This window comes from Tamandua tetradactyla, chromosome 26 (assembly GCF_023851605.1).
Source record: "Tamandua tetradactyla isolate mTamTet1 chromosome 26, mTamTet1.pri, whole genome shotgun sequence".
Lineage (NCBI taxonomy): Eukaryota > Metazoa > Chordata > Mammalia > Pilosa > Myrmecophagidae > Tamandua > Tamandua tetradactyla.
Window position 1 is genome coordinate 2,859,017 of NC_135352.1, and position 17,227 is coordinate 2,876,243.

General features: G+C 38.2%; 1 long non-coding RNA gene across 1 annotated transcript in view; it reads left to right on the plus strand.

Annotated features, from left to right (window-relative positions):
• The window catches only part of LOC143670025 (uncharacterized), a 129,421-nt gene that overhangs the window by 83,127 nt on the left and 29,067 nt on the right, over positions 1 to 17,227 (plus strand). The window contains exon 5 of the long non-coding RNA XR_013169212.1: positions 7,766 to 7,807. This is a non-coding gene — a long non-coding RNA (uncharacterized LOC143670025). The remainder of the gene's footprint in view (positions 1 to 7,765; positions 7,808 to 17,227) is intronic.

Sequence of the window (17,227 nt, forward strand, 5' to 3'; positions counted from 1 at the left end):
CCTCCCTACCTGTTGACAGTTAATTTTGACATAATGCCTTATTTAAATACAGTGGAAGCATATCAGAATACTACTGTTACCTAGAAACCCTAGCTTGTGTTGATTGTACTTTTTCCTGTATTCTTTCAACACCCTGAAATACTGACATTCATTTGTTCTTCCTCATGCAAAAACTTTTTTCATTTGTACACTCAACCATATCATTATACCATCTCAGTCTGTATCCTCTGTCTGTCATTCTGGTTTCTTGTGTACCCCCAGCCCTTCTCCCTCAATCAAATTCATATATAGCTTCATTTGGTGAACTTGTATAATTATACTATAATCAGGTAGTAGTATGTTATGCACTTCTGAATTTTTATGATCAGTCCTAGTGCACAATCTGTATTTCTACAGCACCAATTGCCCAATCTCTACCCTATTTCTATCTCTTGATAACCTGTGGTCTTAAGTTCACTCATTAATGTTAGTTCATATCAGCACAGCTCAGTGTCAGGACTGAAGGTAGCCAATGGGGAATTGAGAAGGAAACACAAGAGACAGAGATATAATTAAAGCTGGGAGTAGGTGGAACTCTGAGCTCAAATGGAAACTCAAAGACCCCAAGTAGTTCAGCATTTTATTTATTTTACAGGGCTGTGAGGTAAAGAAAGTCAAAAATGCAACTGAAGAATGCTGGAGGAGGAAGCATGAGCCAAACCATTTGTTTCCTTGTGACCAGATGAGTCAACAAGTTATGATTTCCCAAGGCCTCCTTCCACCCAGACTCAAGCAGCTTTTCAACACTTTAGTCTTTTCAGAACATCAGGTGCTTTTTCCCACAGAGACAGCTTCACTATTTCTCTGCAGTGAGCATGTGACCTCTGTCTGATCCATGCCTGACATCTCTCCCCCTTTTGTTTAAATGCAGCTCGAAGGTATTTAATTGAAGGGTTTGGATTTGGTTTCAGAGGATCCGAATTCCCACTGAAATTAAAAGAAACAAGATTAGTAGCAAAAGGATTATAGCCATTAAATATAGAACTGAGTATAAAAATATTTAGAGGATTAAAGATTTGTAATTCACTCAAGATTTCCCATGCCACAGTAACGGGATTAATAACTTCATCATGACTTCTTTGCATGCTTAGAATTTTTTCATGTAATTGTTTTAAATTTAAACTGCTACTATGGTGGGTCCAAAATCCCTGCAAGTGCTTTTGAATTTTAGGCCAGTGCATAACGACTGATTATACAGAACTGATATCACACATAGGTACTGATAATTAGCATGGTATAGAAACTTTTGTCTGAATTTTAAGCTTTCTATCTCATTGCCAATGCCTATAACTGCAGCTTCTAAAGCATTAAGCTTGACTTCTAATTTAAGATCTATTTTTTCTTGCTCTTTCAAGGCAACAGAAGTGTTTTGAGCTAGGCTATTAACAAAATGGATATTTTGTACACTTTGAGAAAGAGCAGTTGCAGAAGTGATTAAGATGGCTAAAATGTGACAGGGGTAACTATTCCAAAAATAATTAATCCCAGTGCTCAATGAGGGTAAGTAAGCTGATTACGTATTTCCTTTAATACCTGAAGACCTCTATCACTAAACCAAGGTCTGGAGATATTGGTGGGGATCATAACAAAGAAGGGCTGGTAAAGTACAACAATTTGGGACCCAGATGCTTGAATTGTTTGATTTATACAATTGGTAAGATTGCAATTGGTACATGCAATAGAATAATGATTTTGTTTTGTTGATGTTAATATTCCCAATGAGTAGCACATAAGGGTGTGTACACATGCTCAGAGTCCAGTACTTTCAGCCCCCACATCTCCTAAGTATGCAAGACTATGGCTAGTTTGGTTAATGAAAGATGTGGCCATAGCAAGCTTCCAAATTTCCTTTTGATAATGTCCTTCACTGGTAGTGAGGATGGTTGTAATAAATCCTCTGGTGGTATTTTCCTCTTTGTTATTGGTGTCACATGTCCTTCACTGGTTGTGAGGATAGTTGTAATAAATCATCTGGTGGTATCTTCTTCTTTGTTACTGGTGTCATTGATGTTATGGGACTAATAAAAAATACTTTTGTTACTCATTATCCCATATCTCATAGGTCATGGTTATATACACTGTATCCAAGGGGGATAGCTCCCTTGGACCCACCTGAGCTTATGAGGATGGCATACCTAGGTTGGCTGAAATTAAGGGGCTCAATGCTGGTGTCATTAAGTCCTTGAAATTCTAGCATTTCATCTATCCAAGAAGACCCAGTGGATAAAATTGTAGTTTTAAATTGAGGTTGTGAATCACACAATAAGCTTTATTTGAATTTATGGAAATACAGGTAGGTATTTGGAGACTAAACCTGAATAACTGAATAACTTATACTCAGGAGTAATATGATCATCATTACATCCCCCAACAAAGCGGGTATCATTAGTAAATATTGGTACTGATTCTCTTTCCCAGGTAACTACATGTGCTATGGGAGGGTTAGAAAAATAAGTCCAATAAGTTTGGTTTTGTTCTAGGTGGCCACTTACCAGGGTAGTTACCAGGGCCATCATGGTGAGGAGACATCCAGGTTTTTTTCAATGTTTTGTCTATGAGTGACTTCTTGAGCATCAGATGTTAATTTCTTCAACTGACCCCAAGTAGGTATGCCGTGCCTCTTGTTGCTTTAGTCATTGGGTGTCAAGTCTTCACAAAGCTCTGTTCTGATGGAATAGAGATGGTTGGTTTCAGGGGTCCCACCTCAGAAGTCATGATTATTTCAGGGATGATCCTTAATTTCTTGAATGGTGGGATGAGGTGCTGCTATGGGTTCATATTGCCTTGCAAACTTTTTGGGGATCCACACCAGCTTTGATGAATTCTCTGGAAAAACACAAGCATGACCTCTATCCCAAATTAGAATGGGATCAGGGCCCTTTCATTGTCTGGTAGCTAAATCCTTTCACAAGGCACACCTTTTAGGACTAGAAGATGAGTTCTGAAAATGCCTTTCTATGGCAATAGTATCCTCCTCATCACAGTTCAAAAAATTTAAAGTAAATAAGGAATGATTCAGTAGATTATATAGTGTAGGGGCATAGTCCATTGAAATTTGTGTTTTAAGTGTAGAATGTGTTCATTCAATGATTGCCTGACCTTGGGGGATATAGGGAATACCTGTTTTAAGTTTAATGTGTAATTGATGAGCAAATGTTCAAAATTTTGCTGATACATAACCAGGCTCATTATCAGGTTTAATTTCTTTAGGTTTTCCCATGACAGCAAAAGCAGTGAGGCAATGTTTGATTATATTCTTGGCAGTTTCTCCAGCTTGTTCCAAGTCCACAATGAAATCTGAGAAAGTATCAATAGAAACATGGACCCAATTCAGATGTCCAAAAGCTGGGATGTGAGTAACATCCATCTGTCACAGGTGATTAGCAGTTAAGTTAAGCCTCTTGGATTGACACCTGTATTAAGAACTGGGTGATGAATGCTGCCCTGACCACATTGCTTAACAACTTGTCTGGCTTGTTCTCTAGTAAGTTTAAACTGTTTTCTTAGTGCCTTGGCATTTTGATGATGGAGGCTATGCTCTACAACAGCCTCTTCTTAGGGAGTAGGAAATGTGACAACTGCTACCAATTGATCAGCCATTGCATTGCCAAAAGCTAAAGGACTGGGTAAGTTAGAATGGGCATATATGTGACTGATAAAGAAATGATGCTTATGGGCCTTAATTAGTGACTGAAATTTAAAGAATAGGTGAAATAATTCTTCATTACTAGTGTGTCCAATGACAGCAGTTTCTATAATTTTCATCATACCAACAACATAATTGCTATCACTGTAGATATTTAGGTTTTCATTGGCAAGGTCAGTAAGAGATAAAATAATGGCTTGAATTTCTGCTCATTTTGCTGATTGAAATGATGTTTGAATTACCTTTGATGTGGTAGAGTAATATCGTGCCCTTCCTGCACCTGAACCATCAGTAAACAAGTTACAGGCCTTGGGCAAAGGAGTTTTAACTATGACTGGAGGGAAAACAAATGCCATTTGTATGGTGACTTGCAAAATTTTGTTAGCTGGTAATGGGTGTTGAATTGACCAGTAAAGTTGACTAATGCTAACTGCCATGAACTAGAAAATTGCCATAGCCAATTTTGTTGTTGAATGGTAAAAAGAACTGTGATATATGGAGTTCAAGGCCTACAAGTTGCAATAACTGTGTCCTACCCTTGCTAATTATCTGAGACAATAGGTCATGATAAGGAGTAAACACCTTGGAGGCAGAATGTGGCAAGGGTATCCATTCCAAGATCCCAGTTTCTTGTGACAGTGCACCAGTAGGTATATAAGCTGTGGATATATAAGATGTGGATATATAAGATGGAGGTTTTGGTCAGGATTAAAATGAGTAAGTTTTGCTTTCTGCATAGCAGTTTCAACCTTGTGAAGGGCTAGGTATCCTTCCTCCAGCAGCTATCATGGAGAGGTAGATAAAGGATTGCCTTGTAAGGTTTTTAACAAAGGGGCAAGGTCTCCTGTGGTTAATTGTAGGCTCAGTCTGAGCCAATTAATGTTACCTAAAACTTTTTGGAAATCATTTAATGTTCTTAAACAGTTTGTTCAAATTTCCTATTTGAGGGGATGGATTTTTCTGTTTTCTATCATTTGTCCTAGATATGTAAAAGGAGCAACTTTCTGAATTTTCTTGGGGGCTATTTGAAGTCTGTTAGTGGTGAGAGAAATTTTTAGCTCACTGAAAATGTCAATTAATTTGCATTTATCAGCATGGCTGATTAAGATATCCATATAATGAATGATATATGCATCAGGAAAATGTTGCTGGACAGGTTCTACAGCTTTGGCCATGAACTCTTGACAGAGTGTCAGGCTATTTGCCATGCCTTGAGGAATTTACAGCAATACCTTTTTACAGGAGCCTTATGATTTAGGGAGGGAACACTAAATGCAAATCTTTTACAATTACTAGGATGTAAAAGAATAGCGAAAAAACAATCCTTCAAATCTATGACAAATAAATAATGAGTTAAAGGGATAGCTGTTGAAGATGGCAAACCTGGTTGAAAAGGACCCATAAGTTCCATAGTTTTATTAATGGCTCTAAGGTCCTGTAATAGATGCCATTTTCCCGATTTCTTTTTTATAACAAAATAGTTGTATTCCATGGACTATTAGTAACCTCAATGACTAATTGTTTGGCTGTAAACGATTTTTCTCCTGTTAGGGGACATTGGTCCACCCAGACAGGGTCCTCTGAAAGCCAAGTAATTGGAGATGCATACAACTGGGTGGGAGGTTTGACCAATGCCCCCATTAAAAATCCTGAGACTGGTAACCTAGACCATTTCTACCTTGATACCTGATCGGTTGAATGGGCTCCATTCACCCTTGCTGGTGTTTCCTTAGTCGTTTATTACATATAACAATTTGTTGAAACATTTGATGAGTGACAATACTGCTAGGGCTAACTAAAATTATTCCCATGTGTTCTAGAATATCTCTTCCCTACAAATTAACAAGGAGATTTGAAAGAATATAGGGGGTTAAATAGCCTATGTTTTCTTCTTTATCTTCCCACCGAAGGGCTTGAGCATTTTGCAGTGGGGCTATAGCACCCCCAACACCCTGAAGCTTTGAGCTTACATTTCGGCAAGGTCAGGTGTTTGGCCAATGTTGAGAGGTGATGACAGATACATCAGCCCTAATAGCAATAAAACCCTTAAATGATTTTCCATTGATTTTTAAGTCTAACTCTGGTCTACCCTTTTGAACAGCTTGACTCCAGTACACCACATTGGATGACCCAAACCCTTTATTTCCTTGAGGTTCAGACATTAACACTTTTCTGACCTTGATGTTAGGGAGTAAGGGCTATAACCTTTATTTCCCCACATCATCTTCATCTATACCTCAGGTAAAATTTGAAACTCTTTAAGAGACTTACTACTTCTTCCTAGTATTAGACCAACTGTCCCTCTGGGGAGAGTCCCATATACCCCTGTAGGAATAGCTTGTGATCTCATTTCTGGGGTTAGTACATGTCTGGAGGTGGGACTGAGGTCCAATCCTGCACTCCTTGGGGTTTCTTGGAAGAGGTTCTGAATGAATCACCAGTTTGGGGTGTGGCTAGACTGAGAGCAGTAACTCCTACTATTTGGTGGGGCCTGGGTCTGCCCCCAAAGATAGTTTCCCTGACAGTGCCCCAAAGGCTGACCATTGATATCAGTTTGAGACTGACACTCATTGGACCAGTGTTTACCACATTTGCTTCAGGGACATGTGCCTGGAACTCTAGGGTCTTGTGGTTAATGTGACATTTTTGACAGGTTTTTGCCTACAGCTTTACAGTGCTTTGCAAGTGTCCTTCTTACCACATTTGAAACAGTTTCCATCCCTCTTTTCTTGGTTTTGAAACATCTATCTGAGGGCAGCAGCCATGGCTAATCCCTGAATATGGGCTAGCCCAATGTCCACACAAATATGAATCATTTCTTGAATATTGGTCTTTTTTCTATAGGGTTGTAAAGCTTCCTTACAGGCCTTATTAGCATTTTCAAAGGCTAATTGCTTTACCGTTAATTTTCCTGCTTCAACATCCCAACTTTGCACCCAACCATGGTAACTGCAGTAAACAATCAAACTACAAAGTCCTGAAAAGGCTCGTCCAGACCCTGCCTGACTGCAGTGATGTCTAAAATATTTTCTCCCTTATAGGGTAATTCATGCCAAACCCCCTGGTTGGTTACAGCAATCTGTTGAGAAGCATATAGATGGGTGATGTTTTTAATCCATTCTTACCATCTATGTCTTTTGATGGAAGAGTTTAATCCATTAACATTTAATGTTATTACTGAAAAGGCAGTAATTTCTTCTATCACTTTGTCTTTTGGACTTTATAAGTCATATCTAATTTTTTTTACTTTTACTGAGAGCCTTCATTTCTACACTCTTCTCCAGACCTCTTCTTCTTGCCTTTTCCTATCTGCCTAAGAGGAGCCTCATAGTATTTCTTGCAGAGCTGGTCTCTTAGTCACAAATTCTCTCAGTGATTGTTTGTCTGAAAATATTTTGATCTCCCCTCATTTTTGAAGGACAATTTTGCTGGATATAGAATTCTTGGTTGGCAGTTTTTCTCTCTTAGAATCTTAAGTATGTCATACCCTTGCCTTCTCACCACTATGGTTTCTGCTGAGAAAGGTACACTTAGTCTTCTTGAGTTTCCCTGTATATAATGGATTTTTTTCTTGCTGCTTTCAAAATTTTCTCTTTCTCTTTGACATATGAAAATTTGACTGTATCTTGGAGTATCTCTGTTTAGTTCTATTCTGTTTGGGGTATGCTGCCCTTCTTGGATTTATAAGTCTGTCATAAGAGTTGGACATTTTCAGTTATTATTTCCTCCATTAGTTTTCTTATCCTTTTTTCTTCTGTTCTGCTTCTGGGACATCCTCAACACATTTATTCAAGGTTTCATGTTGTCATTCATTTCCCTGATAACATGCTCATATTTTTCCATTCTTTTCCCTATGTCTTCTTTTGAATGTTGGAATTCAGATGCCCAGTCTTATAGTTCACTAATCCTTTCTTCTGCCTCTTCAAATCTGTTGTATTTCCATTTTTTTATCTCTTCTATTGTGTCTTTCATTCCCCTAAGTTCTGTAATTTTTTTTTCACACTTTTGAGTTCTTCTTTTTTTAGCCCAATGTCTTCTTTATAGTTTCTCTCAACTCATTGATTTGATTTTCTTTTTTAGGTGCATGGCCCTGGAATGAAACACTGGTCTCCCACATGGAAGGTAAACACTCTATCACTGAACCACCTGTGTATTCTTGTTGATTTGATTTTGATGAGATTTTCCATGTCTTTTTGAACACCCTGAACTAGTTGTTTCAACTTCTGTATCTCATTTGAATTGTTGGTTTGTTTGTTTTTCTTGGCCATATCTTTTATTTTCCCAGTATGATTATTATTATTATTTTTTGCTGGCATCTAAGCATTTGATTTCCTTAATTAGTTTATTCTGAAGGTAGTTTTCACTCTTTTACCTTGGATTTTCTGGCTGGATGACTTTGCTCTGTATCTGTTCTTTGGCATTCAGTTCAAAATATTTTAGACCTCAAGCATAGGTTCTGTGTAACTGATCAGGATTTTTCAGTCTTGTTTTCTGTTTCTTGCCCTCCATATATGGAGCTTTTTTGTGGAGATTCTCCTTAGAAATTGTGGACCACAGTCAGATTTTTCCAACCAGACAGGCCCACATCTTAGGTGATAAAATTCACCATCCTCTGTTTTACCTGAAGGTGAGACCTGGCAGGTTGTCAGGCTTTCATATGAAACCTCTAGACTCTGTGCTTTTCCTATTCTGCCCAACATGTGTTTTTTTCCTGTCTGTCACTTTCCATTAGCTTAAAGTGATGTGGTAGCTTTAAATTCAGCTGACTCTCCCTGCCAGGGGTATGGTTGAGACAGAGGTGAGGTTGTAAATTTGCATTAATTGCTTCAGTTTCCCAGTCCCTGAATTCCTTGAAGGAGGGGTTCTATTTGAACTTGGCCTCACATTTCTATTGGGGTAGATACAATCTTTGGACAATTAAGTCCTTTCACCAGACTAGTTACTATGTCTCTCAGACATGCTTAATTCCACCCTTGCCTGGAGCAGTGCTGGAGGCTGAGAGGACTTTCAGTTCTATCTAATTAGCCATTAAGGAGCAGAAAAAACCTTTTCAGAGCCAGACCACCACTTCTCAGGTTTGTTAATGAGGAGCTTAAGTTGGTATGTGGCTTTCTGTATCTCCAGGCTCTATATGCCCCATTTTCTTGGGGTCCAACCCTTTGCCAGTATTTTGTGCTGTCCATATCAGAAAGCCTCTTTTTTCCTTCAGCCCTGTCCCCTCTTTTCTGTGGACAAAACTCCTAGTGTCCTTGTTACTTCTTCCAGGTTTATCTGTGCTGGGGACCTGTGCTGGTTTGAAAGGAAGTATGCCCCCTAAGAAAAGTCATGTTTTAATATAAATCCCATTTCTTAAAGGTAGAATAGTCTCTATTCAATGCTGTGTATTTGGGACTGTGATGGGATCATCTCCCTGGTTGATGAGATTTAGTTAAGAACGGTTGTTAGACTGGATTAGGGGATGACATGTCTCCACCCATCTGAGTGGGTCTTGATTAGTTTCTGAAGTCCTATAAAAGAGGAAACATTTTGGAGAGAGAGACTCAGAGAGGGCAGAGAATGCTGCAACACTACAAAGCAGAGAGTCCACCAGCCAGCGACCTTTGGAGATGAAGAAGGGAAATGCCTCCCGGGGAGCTTCATGAAATAGGAAGCCAGGAGAGAAAGCTAGCAGATGATGCTGTATTTGCCATGTGCCCTTCCAGATGAGAGAGGAACCCTGACCGTGTTCACCATGTGCCTTTCCAGATGAGAGAGAAACCCTGAACTTTATCGGCCTTCTTGAACCAAGGTATCTTTCCCTGGATGCCTTTGATTGGACATTACTATAGACTTGTTGTAATGGGGACATTTTCTCGGCCTTAGAACTGTAGCTAGCAACTCATTAAATTTCCCTTTTAAAAAGCCATTCCGTTTCTGGTATATTGCATTCCAGCAGCTAGCAAACTAGAACAGGACCTATTTTCAGTATTCAGAATTTGTTCATAAATTCTACAATTGGAGCTTGACTTAACTAAGTTCTTGCTGCTGGTAAAGTCTGTTTCCTTTCTCCTTGAGGATCCAGTTTGCCATTCCCCTGAGAGAGGGCCACTGGCTCTAGTAAGGAAGTCTAAGTGGAAGCAAGTGTTGCAGGTATTATTAGAATATTCTGTGTAGATTATATAGGGTGGACAGCTCAAATGAAGCTGGGGATAACTTCACAGGAAAGAGGAGGTTTTAAAGGTGTACAAGAAGGAGGTGGAATACAGGAATGCCAAGCAGAGGGATAAGTATGAGCAAAATGATGTTGATAATAAGCAGTTAGGCTCATGTGGGGATGGTCCATGTATAGACGCAGAGGTGTACAGGATAAGGTAGGAGGAATGTAGGTAGGGAAGGGAGGAAGAAAAGTCAACATATAGTGAGAGTCATTGATCTCAAGGTGGATTTAGTAGCAAAGCTACAACCACTGACTGGACCCAGGAACCCTTGAGACTTTTATTTAAAAGATGCCTGCCATACCAAAAATCAAATCCTGTATTTCTCCTCCTGGCTGAGAACCCATATGGGAGCATTTAGAGTTCAATAATCATGATGCCATTACACCATAATATTTATAATTTTTGCTGAATAAGTTGCAATTCTGCTTTAGGCTTTCAAGCTATTTTATTTCCTTATAATAGTTCATGGCACAAAAGGTAACAGCTAAGAAGAAATACAAGGTACCAGAGAATAAAATGTGGAAGGTAACCTGGTTTAATCTGGGGGATTTAAGAAGGTCATCCTGAGGAAGTGATACTGAAGGCAAGACTTGAAAATTGATAGACATGGTGGAATGAGAAGTAATGGACCACATAGGAACTGTCTCAGCATTTCAAAATCTACAAACCCCAGGCATTTAAAAATGGAACTGCACTCATGGGAAGGTTACTGGATTAAAATGCCATTGAGTTTACCTGTAAAGTAGAATTAATAATATCCTCCTCATGGGGTTACTGTGAGGAAGAAGAGAGTAATGAATGAAAAATGATTAACATAAAGTCTCACGTGTAGTAAGCAAGCAGGAATGCTAGTTATCTATATTAGTATATATATATATATATATTTTCTCCCTGTTCTCCAAAAATGTGACACTACTTTGTCCTATATCCCTCATGGAGTCTAAGCATATAAAACATTGGATCATAAATTGTTGTGAAATATCAATTATTACAGTGTTTCTGTAGAATCATGGAATCTCAGAGCCAGAAGGGAAACAAAAATGATGGAACACCACTTCCCACTGAGTGAAGGAATCCCAGGTTCCAAATCCCTAAAGAATGGCTTTTTAATCTCTTCTTGGACCAGTGGAGATTGATTTCCAACTTGGAATTTCTAACTTCAGGAAATTTGTCTCCTTATGGAACACAAGTAAACTTTACTGAAATGGCCATCCACTGGCCTTACCTGTGCCCTCTGAGTCACATAGAATGTGACTACTATCCCTTTCTTGTGACAATTAATCACTTGATAACATCTTTCCCATAAAGAGGTCCAGATTCACAGGGTGGGATACCTCCATTGCACTACACTCTCTTCCTTCTGACCTTCATTGACTTTAAAAGTCAAAGGCCTTTATCTTGTTCATCTCTCTATCCAAGAACCCAACACAGTGTCTGTCACATAGTAAGCACAGAGTAATTTTTGTTGATAAATAAAAGAATGCCTATTTAAAAAGCAAAATTAAACTGAATAATCTTTCAGTGAATTTTTATTTCAAACTATATTGTTCATCAGAAATCATTATAGATAACTTAGTAGAGATGTAGATTTCTGGATTTCACATTCCCTAGAGATGCTGATCCTATATAGTTAGGCTCTGTTTGGACATTTGCATTTTTATTAAGCCCCTAATTATATTTTAATCAGGTGGTCTTCTAACCACACTTGGAGAAACACTGCTTTAACTCAGACAGCAAACAAAATAGCTTTTATGAAACTTGGTATTTGAAACTATCAAACACTTTTCAGTTATTTCTCCCTAGAACAATTTTCATTTGTTTTATAGTTTCTTCTCCATAAAGCATTTTTTTGGCTGGGTTACTCAACCTTTGTTCTCTTTTCATGCTGAGAGATAACTATGCTTCATCTATTACATTCTCTTCAGAGCTCCCAAGAAGATAATTAAACATTTCCATTGATTGTCATTTATTAACCAGAGAAGGATTTGTAAAACTTTGGGGATGAACAAGAATAGTGCTTAAGTCAAGTATAATTCAAAGTAAATGTGCAGAGTGACAGGAGAAAAGACAAAAATAAACCAAATCATAGAATGTGTTAAGTTTATTCCCTTTTTATACTGTGGTATCCTGATATATAAAAAGAGAATATTAAAATCAGCATGGCCTACCACCACTGGCATGTGTGAGGTCCATTTTATATAAAGCAAAAAAATATATACTTTGATAAGGGGTTAGAGAGAGGGAAGAGGAAAGGGTAAAATCTCCTATTAAACAGAAAAGTCATGGAAAGACATTCCAAGAAGGTGATATTTGAGCAGATAGCTAAGCAATGTGAAGGAATGTATCTTTTGAATATCTGCTGGATGAATATTTTAAGAAGAAGATATGGCAAGGAAAAAGCCTAGGTAGGGGTCTTAGAGACTCCATACACTGGAAGAACAACAGGAAGGCCTGCATGACTAGAGCAAAGTGAGAATGAGCTTTATAGTCAAGCAAGAATACATGGGTGGAAGTACTTTGAAAAGCAGTCTATAGAGGGTATTATCCTCAAGAGATGATAAGATTGCAAAGACTTATGTCATCCCACGTGCTGATTAATTAGCAGATGTCTTTTATGTAAGTAACAGGCACCCATTTCCTACTATGTGTAATAGAGTACTTGCTGTCACTTTTTTCTAGTTCTTCCTCTATTGTTTCTTTCTTCCTCTGATTATGATTATGTATTCCTCTCTTCTTTCTCCTTTATGCTACCTCCTGTTCCAAATTCTCTTTATTCTCTCCCCACTTTTTCCTACTCCTTTATATACTCACCTCTCTCCATCCTGCTGTTTCTATCTTCATCCTCATGACTCGTTTCTTTTCTAATTCCATGGCTTATGGCCAGAACTAGATTCATGCCACAAGATTTATATGTATTTGGAATAGTTTTCACCACAAAGACTCTGCTTTTCAGCAACATCAAATGATTTTAAACACTAGCATCTAAAGATCTAAAAGTAATGTTTTCCTAGCCTCTTTAAAATTCACTTGTTTTTCTGAAAAAAAATTTCCTACTATCTGATAATACAAGTCACCACAGTGACAACAGAGGTTATACATCTGCATCCCAATTTCCTATATTTGATGCAGAAGACATAATACAAAACCAGAGCATAGTGAAATCCAAACAGATCATTCTAACATAATGTGGCAGGCATTAAGTATAAGTCACCATTATAAGCTAGGGAAGGACTAAGACTAACATCACAGGAAACTGCTACCTCTTATGAAGTTTTCTGATTTCTCATGCTTAGCTAATTATTTGTGAGCGGCTAGGCTAGTATGAGTCTTGTTATCAGTGACCCAAATTAGCTCCAAATTTAAAAGTTTGAATTGCAAACTGTAAGTGTAAGAGCAAGGCAGTGTGAGTCAATCACATCCTTTCTCCAGCACACACCCCCAAGTGAGTCCTAACAAATCTTTCATCATTATATTTCAATGTCATGTTTCTAACCACATAGCTATAGAATACAGAGATAGCATCAGAAGAAATTCAGTTTTCTTTCCCATAAAAAGTATCATGGCTGACACAACAAAGCATATTATTTTCCTTAGAAAGAAAGTAAAGGGGATTACTGAAAGTGTTATTATTCTGACAAACAGCCAACATTACTATTCCACACAGCTTTTCAACTCCATATCTATTTTCAGCTGCAAAAATATTGTCAGCCAAGTACATATAGCTGAGTTTCCAAAAAGTAAGAATCCTGAATCTTCTTATGCAGTGAATCTCTCTGGATCTGCTTTGCTCATTTATAAGATGATAGAGTTGAATAAAGGATGCCTAGGAGCATGTCAATTCTGTCATCCCATTTTTTCTAGGATCTCATCTCTTCACATTAAGATTGATGATATCTGGCAATGAAATAAGTCCTAGATGTCTGTGCTGGTTTGAAAGAATGTATGTACCCTAGAAAAGCCATGTTTTAATCAAAATCCCATTTCATAAATGCAGAATAAGTCCTATGCAATACTGTATGTAATTAGATCATCTCCTTTGAAAATTAACTAAATCAAGAGTGGTTGTTAAGCTGGATTAGGTGACAACATGTCTCCACCCATTCAGGTGGGCCTTGATTAGTTTCTGGAGTCCTATAAAAGTGGAAATATTTTGGAGAATGAGAGATTCAGTAAGAGCAGAGAATACTGTAGCACCATGAAGCAGAGTCCACCAGCCAGCGACCTTTGGAGACGAAGAAGGAAAATGTCTCCTGGGGAGCTTCATGAAACAGGAAGCCAGGAGAAGTAGCTAGCAGATCTTGCTATGTTCACCATGTGCCCTTCCAGCTGAGAGAGAAACCCTGGTTGTGTTCACCATGTGCCTTCTCACTTGAGAGTGAAACCCTGGACTTCATCGGCCTTCTTGAATTAAGGAATTTTTCCCTGGATGCCTGTGATTGGACATTTCTATAGACATGTTTAATTGGGACATTTTCTCAGCCTTGGAACTGTAAACTAGCAACTTATTAAATTCCCTTTTTAAAAGCCATTCTGTTTCTGGTATATATATGCTTTCCAGCAACTAACTAACTAGAACAATGTCCCATTCATCTTTCCTTACAACTGATCAAAGAAAAATTTTTTAGTCATTTTGTCTTCATCTTCTTAATCTTTATCTAATTAAAATTATATTTTTAATATAAAGTGCCCCTAAACACTGCAATAATGATGTCATAAAGGAAGAAGAAAATCTGGGAAACTTTTAAAATTAGAAAAGACTCAAGACACATTAGTTAAATATAATAAGCAAGATTCTACAGGAAGAGAAGTAGTGCAATACAGAGCATTATTGGAGAAACTGACAAGAAATGCAGCTGGAAAATTAGTTAAAAGTTCTAATTAATTTTCAATTCACTCAGGATGACAACTGTATTGTGGGTATGAAAAATAATGTCTTTTTTTTAGGAAATATTCATTCAAGTATGTTGGGGTAGAGGGCAATAAAGTGTGCCCTCTTTGTGATAAGAATAAAAGTAGTATATAAATGTATAGAAAGGAAGCTAATGGCAGCAATGGTAAAACTGGGTTAATCTGGGTCAGTAGTATTCTCTTCACCATTCTTTAAATTTTTCTGTAGATTTGGAATTATTTTCAAATAAAAAAGTTTAAGATAAAAAGCTTAAAAGATGGGATAGTGCCAAGATGGTGGCTTAGCAAGGTGTGGGATTTAGTTGTCCTCCAGAACAGCTACTAAATAGCCAGGAACAGTGCAGAACAGCTCCTGGGGACATGTCAGTGACTGGACACACAGTGTACCCCAGTCTGGACCAGTTGGACTGAATGTGAACCCCCCCAGAACCATGACTTTCCCCAGCCACCGTGGTCGGCACCCCTACCTCACAGGCTGCTTCCTAGAGGGAAAAGGAAAGAGTCTTCACCAGTAGCAAGGGCTGAGTGCAACTAAGCTTCAATTATGGAATTAATTCATGAATTCTGACTACTAAAAATAGGCCCCCAGTTCAGCTGAACCTGGTCAAAGTGGAGTTTGCTGATTTTTGGCCCAGCACGGAAGGGGCAGGGCTGATGGAAAAAGAAAAAAAAAAGGTGTTTTTGGATCAAATAGCACATAATACTTAAAAGGCTCTGGTCTCTGAATAAAAGGAGAGGGCACATAGGATCTGAAGGTACACAAAGCAACATACCAACTTATGCTCTTGATTGGCAAACCTGAGGAACAGAGGTCCTACTCTGAGAAGAATTTTTCTCTTTCTTTCTTTATGGCTGTGTTTCTACAAAGGCTTTTGAATACAGCAGAAGGGCTTCTCAGGCTGCAAATGCCCCAGGCATAGGCAGAAACAAGCTTGTTGGAGTGCTTCTCTGGAGCCAGTGATTTCCCCAGGAGAGGGGTGGGGTCCAGCATGCGTGTATTCCCTCCCTCAAGGAATTCAGACCACAGGGTTTGGAAATTTGATGGCATTAAAACCAGCCCACAACCTCTCCTCTGTCTCCATCACACCCCCAGCAGGGAGAGTCTGCTGAAGTTAAAGGTACCACATCACCTTATGCTGGTGGGACCTGCAGGCAGACAAGCACCACATACTGGGCAGGATAGGAAAAACATAGGGTCCAAGGACTTCACAGGAAAGTCTTTCAACCTGCTGGGTCTCACCCTCAAGGAAAACTGATGCAGGTGAATTTTCCTCTTGACAGGAGACCAGTTTAGTCTGGGAAAATCTCGCCGGGGTGTATAATACCTAACTACTCCCTCCTAAGGGTGGGAGAAAAGGGCACAATACAGGCAGGGTAAGAAACAAGAAAAGAAGAAATGAATAATTCTGCTCTGTTAAAAAAAACTAAGCTAGTATTCCAAATAAGCTGAATTGAATATCAAAGAACAGGTAGACAACAAAGTCAACCAGCAAGAAAATACTAGGTAAAAGAAGTAAAAACAATCTCCAGAATAAACTAACTAAGGTAATTAAATGCCTAGATGCCAGCAAAATATAATGACTCACACTAGGAAAATTGAAAATATGGCCCAGTCAAAGGAACAAACCAACAATTCAATGAGATACAGGAGTTGAAACAATTAAGTCAGAATATATGCACAGACATGGAAAACCTCATCAAAAATCAAATCAATGAATTGAGAGAGGATATAAAGAAGGTAAGGAATGAACAAAAAGAAGAAATCAAAAGTCTGAAAAACAAATCACAGAACTTATGGAAATGAAAGACACAGTAGAACAGATGACAAAAACAAGGGAAACCTACAATGTCAGATTTCAAGGAACAGAAGATAGGATTAGTGGATAGGCAAAATGACAGAAGAAAGTACTGCTCATACAGTAATAACACTAAATGTTAATAGATTAAACTCCCCAATCAAAAGACATAGACTGGCAGAATGAATAAAAAACAAGACCCATCTCTATGCTGTCTACAGAAAACACATCTTAGATTCAAGGATAAACATAGGTTGAAAATGAAAGGTTGGGAAAAGATATTTCATGCAAATAACAATCAGAAGAGAGCAGGAGTAGTATACTAATATCCAACAAATTAGACTTCAAATGTAAAACAGTTAAAAGAGACAAAGAAGGATACTATGTATTAATAAAATGAAGAATTCAACAAGAAGACATGAAAATCATAAATATTTATGCCCCAAGCCAGAACGCTCCAAAATACATGTGGCAAACACTGAAAACATTGAAAAGAGAAATAGACACATCTACCATAATAGTTGGAGACTTCAATTCTTCACTCTCATCAATAGGCAGAACATCTAGACAGAGGATCAATAAAGAAACAGAGAATTTGAATAATACAATAAATGAGCTAGACTTAACAGACATTTCTAGAA